This window comes from Rhinoraja longicauda, chromosome 8 (assembly GCF_053455715.1).
Source record: "Rhinoraja longicauda isolate Sanriku21f chromosome 8, sRhiLon1.1, whole genome shotgun sequence".
Classification (NCBI taxonomy): Eukaryota; Metazoa; Chordata; class Chondrichthyes; order Rajiformes; family Arhynchobatidae; genus Rhinoraja; species Rhinoraja longicauda.
In genome coordinates this window covers 26887942-26893941 of record NC_135960.1, presented here as the reverse complement: position 1 = coordinate 26893941, position 6000 = coordinate 26887942, and the positions used below count along the sequence as shown (strand labels likewise).

General features: G+C 41.4%; 1 long non-coding RNA gene across 1 annotated transcript in view; it reads left to right on the top strand.

Moving 5' to 3' along the window:
- Positions 1 to 305: 305 nt before the first annotated feature.
- The window catches only part of LOC144595793 (uncharacterized), a 78502-nt gene continuing 72807 nt past the window's right edge, over positions 306 to 6000 (top strand). The window contains exons 1-2 of the long non-coding RNA XR_013547539.1: positions 306 to 408; positions 4825 to 4940. This is a non-coding gene — a long non-coding RNA (uncharacterized LOC144595793). The remainder of the gene's footprint in view (positions 409 to 4824; positions 4941 to 6000) is intronic.

The following is a 6000-nucleotide window of genomic DNA, read 5'->3' as shown; positions in this document are numbered from 1 at the left end:
GCTTCCTTCCTTGTATTCTTCATTTTATATTAAAGATCCAAGTCAATTAAATGTTTCTGCCTAATTGTTAACAGCATCCGAATAACAGAAGCTGCATAATGAGTGGCACATAGGTTATTACAATCTAAAAACAGGAAATAAGCCACTTGATCCCTTGGTTCAATCATATTAAGACCCCCTTGGAGTGCACAGCAGATACCAGCTTATCGTAATACTGTTACTGTGACAACCAGGTCCTTAACAACAAAAAAAGACAAGGAGCTGATTGGTGAAACTGCCTTCACAAATAGTAATAGAAAGAAAACCACAGGAAGCTGGCCTTTTAAAATCGGGATTATCTCTCATCTGTTGCAGTCCACCTGGAATATTGCATTACATTTTGTAAATGTTGGTGCAATAATAACAAAGGTAATTTACATGTTATTATGAAAACATGAACTTAATATCGTGCTTCTGCTGATTGTCCACTTTTTTATTAATCAGAGATTCATTCCGTTTTGTAATGTCGCAAAGATGAATAAAATACAACAGGGTTTTATCAAATTGTAAACAACAGAAATACTTTCATTGTTTATGAATCCATGCAATCTATTTTCAACATCAAATTAATATTTAACAATATGATTGAATGTTTGAATGTTTTATTTTAATTAATAACAGCCATTAGCTTTGATTTTATCAACCTTACTCACTTCCTGAATTGAACTGAATTGAATTGAAAGATACAGTATGGAAATAGGCCCTTCGGCCCACATAGTCCTTGCCGACCATTGACCCATGGTCGCCGACTGCCGACCTTTTCACACTATTTCTATGTTATTCCACTTTTACATCCCTGTATATTAGGGGTGATTTACTGAGGCCAATTAACCTACAAAATTACAAGTCCATGGGATGTGTGTGGAAACCGGAGCACTCAAAGGAAATCTACATGGTCACATGGAGAATGTGCAATCTTCACACGTATCACACCCGAGTTCAGGATCGGATCCAGGTCTTTGGCGCTGTAAGGCAGCAGTTTTGCCAGCTGGGCCACTATTTCCATATCCCACATTAACAAATTACCACTCCTCAATTTCCTACCAATTCCATCATCATACTGTTCAAGTTACAACAAAATCTACTGTGATATCTGATTCTGTTGCCACGATGGAAAGATAATTTCTGCATTCCCAATTAATACAGAGGGGACTAACCTCAAAAATGTCCATCAGAATGAGGGCAGAGTCCCACCAAAGATAGACAAATCACATCAGAAGGACGGTGGGTGAGGAATCAAGCCTAATTTATGGTCATATACACAATACGGTGAGGTACAGGTGCAATGAAAATCTTGCTTGCAGCAGCCTCACATGGATAAATAGAACATAGAACAGTAAAGTGCAGGAACAGGCCCTTTGGCCCACAATGTCTGTACCTAACATGATGCCAAGATCAATACCTATCTGCCTGAACATATCCATATTCCTGGCATATCATGTGCCTTTCCAAAAGAGTTTTCAAGTTCACTATCATGTGTGTAAAAACAATTGCCCTGCATATCTTCTTGAAACTTTGCCCCTCTAAACTTCAAACTATGCCCTCTAGAATTTGGTATTTTCATCCTGGGAAAAAGATTTTGACTGCCTACCTGATCTATGTCTAACTATATTATTCTACCAGATCCCCCTTCAACCTTTGGCATTCCAGTGAAGCCAATTCAAGTCTGTCCAACCTCCCCCTGTAGCTAATACCTCCTAATCCAGGCGTCATTCTAGTAAATCTCTGCACCCTTCCCAAAGCCTCTGCATCCTTTTTGTAATGGGGCCACAAGAACTGCACACCAGATTCCAAATGTGGCCGAACCAAAGTCCTATAAAGCTACATCATGTCTTCCATATAAGCAATACCCCAACCATTGAAGCCAAGCACACCATATGGCTTCTTTACCACCCTATCTACTTGTGTTGTCACTTTCAGGGAGTCATCGACATGGACCCCAACATCCCTTTGGATATCAATGCTGTTGAGGGCCAAGAGACTTTAAGTCATAACTCAAACCACATATGAAAACATAAATTACACATAAATTACACAGTGAAAAGAAATAGATTCTCCACAAACAATACATTAGTGCAAAGCACAATTCAAATCAAGTCCATGGTAGTGCAAGAGGTGGTCCAGAGGGTTCTGTTGCTGAGATTGGATTAGGGTTATGCAAGTCAGTTCAAGAACCTGATAGTTGTAGGAAATTACCTGAATCAGTCTCAAGAAGGGTCTCGACCCGAAATGTCACCCATTCCTTCTCTCCAGAGATGCTGCCTGTCCTGCTGAGTTACTCCAGCATTTTGTGTCTACCTTCGGTTTAAACCAGCATTTTAGATTTTTTTTTAGATTTTAGATTTAGAGATACAGTGCGGAAACAGGCCCTTCGGCCCACCGGGTCCGCGCCGCCCAGTGATCCCCGCACATTAACACTATCCTACACACATTAGGGACAATTTTTACATTTGCCCAGACAATTAACCTACATACCTGTACCTCTTGGAACATCTGCAGTTCCTTCCTACACAGTTGTAGGAAAGTATCTGTTCTGAACCTGGTGCTCCTGGCTTCTGTACCTCCTGCCGATGTTAGCCGTGAGAAGAGTGTGTGAGGATCCTTGATGATAGATGCCACTTTCTTGAGGCAGTGCCTCATGGAGATACCTTTTGATGGTTTGGATGGCTGTGCTCATGGTGGACTGAGCGGAATCCATCACGCTTTGCAGCCTTTTGTATTCCCTTGTATTGCTGTTGCAATATTATTATCGGTATTGGTTTATTATTACTATTGTGGAGAAACTGTGAAAAATGTTTTGTTATGCGTGCTATGCACATGGGTCAATCTATACATGAGTGAAATCATAACAGACTTGAGTAAACTAGTGCAAAAAAATAAAACAAACAAAATGCAGAACATAGTTTTACTGCTACAGGGAGAGTGCAGGTTTAAAAAGTGCAAGAGTGGCAACAAGGTAGATTGGAAGATTGTGTATACATCCGGAGCAAGAGAATCTGGGTTGCATTCTTTCTTCAGCAGTATTTGAATGGAATAGAACCCAAACCTGGCAAAAATATCCTTCTTTCTACAACATACTTGTATTGAGATTTATATAACCTTTTGTGTCAGAACCAGTGCATGGTGGCTTCCGAAGTACAGCAGAATTACCACAAGGAATGTCAAGTCAGCATGAACTGACAGATCAGCATGGAGATCTGTACCTCCTATGTCTACTGGCCCATGCCTGTTTACTTTGATTTAGATGGTGTAGGGCAACAAAGTGGCACAGATGCTAGACCTGCTGCTTCATAGCACCCGTGACCTGGGCTTGATCTTGACATTGGGTGCTGGCTGTGTGGAGTTTGTACATTCTCCTCGTGACCGTGTAGGTTTCCTCTGGGTACTCCAGTTTCCTCCCAAATCCAAAAGGTGTGTAGGATTGTAGGTTAATCAGCCTACTGTAAGTTACCCCCCACTTATGTAAGAAGACGATGAGAAAGTGGGATAACATGAAACTTATGTGAACGGGTGATCAATGGTTGGCATGGATTTATTGGGTTGAGGTGCCTGTTTCCATGCTGTATCTCTAAACTAAACTAAAGAGATGATAACTTCAAGGAAGAAATGGTTCTTGAATCTGGAGATACATGATTTCAAGCTTTTGTATCTTCTTCCCAATGGAAAAGGAGAGAAGAAACAATGACCATAATATGAACGGTCCTTGATTATGTTTCCACAGACCAGCACTGTACAATATTCTGTGACAGAACCTCACAGTTTATTTTCTGCTTGTTTGGAGAGAATAAGAGCATAGCATTCTAAAATCAGGTAGCTGTCTTTGATCGTTGAGCAGCAGTTGTCAAGGATGTTTGGGACACTGGTTGAACAGGAGATGTGTTGATTTTGTTAGCACGCTCTTAAGGGTGGCCTGAGTGACTTCTCCAGCTATGATGAACAATAGCTCAGACTGCTGCATTTTATAGCAACGGCTATTTATAGCAGCGTATTGCACATTTAGTGCAAGCCTCAATCTGTGTGGCGTTGGATGTAAAGATCATTCAGGATAGCCAAAGTGAATTGCCATTGCAGGAAGTAGGGATGGAGGTTCAGCATTAGATATAAGATATACACAAAAAGCTGGAGTAACTCCAGCTTTTGGAATAACGTTTCGGGACGAGACCCTTCTTCAGACTGGTCCGGGATAAGGGAAACGAGAGATATAGACAATGATGAAGAGAGATAAAGAACAAGGAATGAAATATATGCAAAAAAGTAACAATGATAAAGGAAACAGGCCATCATGCCATGTTCACCATTAGATATTCCAGGACCGGGAAACAGGAACTCACAGGACTGCCAAGATCAGGGTGATGATTAGGAAACTGAACCCGAAATGTGTTCAAATGCTATCCAGAAAATCACTGTCTTATTCTCTATCTTTATTTGCTCTTAGAATGTGGATTTGGTGTTAAGAATACCGCTAAGGGCAGTCACAAAACATCCATTTTCACATGCAAATGGAGTCATAAATGAACTTCAAATTTTATTTTCCAGCAGTGAATAAAGGTATGTGAAGCGATGTGTCCTTAGTGGATTATCTTTGCATCTTTGTGTTTTTATCTATTTTTCAATCTCTACATGTGGCAAAAAATGAACCAGTTTGTGATGCTCATAAATTAGAATGCGGCTCAAGCTCAAGCAAACACCATGAACTATGCTATTTTCTTTCCAGACAGGAGTTTCAAGCCAGGAAGCTGCTAAGAAACTACTGAGGAGAAAGCAATAACATTCTTGTTTCCCCAGGCAATACAAAGAACCATTCATCCATATTATCACTTGCATGAAAAGCCCAGGGACACATGCACCAGAAAGGACAGATAATATAATTTACCATCGAGAGACCTGATCCACATTTAAAGGTGAGACCTTACTAATATGCCTGTGGTAAATTGTATGGTTTTAATGTGCTCCTTGCTCCTGCTGCCTCTGGAGGCACAAGCAGCTGGCATTAAGATAAGTGGAGAGAGGAACTATTTGGTAAAACACAAAGTACTGGAGTAACTCAGCAGGCCAGGCAACATTTAGGGAGGGAATTGATAGGTGACGTTATGGATTGGGATCCACATACAAACTCATTAGAGTAGGGGGAGAATGGTGGAAAAGAGACGGACGGGGGCAGGACGGGGAACAAGGAAATGGCAGATCCGTTGAACCGGTACTTTGGATCTGTCTTCACTAAGGAAGATACAAACAATCTCCCAGATGTTCTAATGGCCAGAAATCCTAGGGTGACGGAGGACCTGAAGGAAATTCACTTTAGGCAGGAAATGGTGTTGGGTAGACTGATGGGACCGAAGGCTGATAAATCCCCAGGGCCTGATGGTCTGCATCCCAGGGTACTTAAAGAGTTGGCTCTAGAAATCGTGGACGCATTGGTGATCATTTTCCAATGTTCTATAGATTCAGGATAAGTTCCTGTGGATTGGAGGGTAGCTAATGTTATCCCACTTTTTAAGAAAGGAGGGAGAGAGAAAACGGGAAATTATAGACCAGTTAGCCTGACATTAGTGGAGGGGAAGATGCTGGAGTCCATTATAAAAGACGAAATTGAGAGCCGGTGGATGTGGTGTACCTTGACTTTCAGAAAACTTTCGACAAGGTCCCACATAGGAGATTAATGGGCAAAATTAGAGCAAATGGTATTGGGGGTAGGGTACTGACATGGATAGAAAATTGGTTTGCAGACAGAAAGCAGAGAGTGGGAATAAATGGGTCCCTTTCAGAATGGCAGGCAGTGACTAGTGGGGTACCGCAAGGCTCGGTGCTGGGACCGCAGCTATTTACAATATACATTAATGACTTGGATGAAGGGATTAAAAGTACCATTAGCAAATTTGCAGATGATACAAAGCTGGGTGGCAGTGTGAACTGTGAGGAAGATGCTATGAGGTTGCAGGTTGACTTGGACAGGTTGTGTGA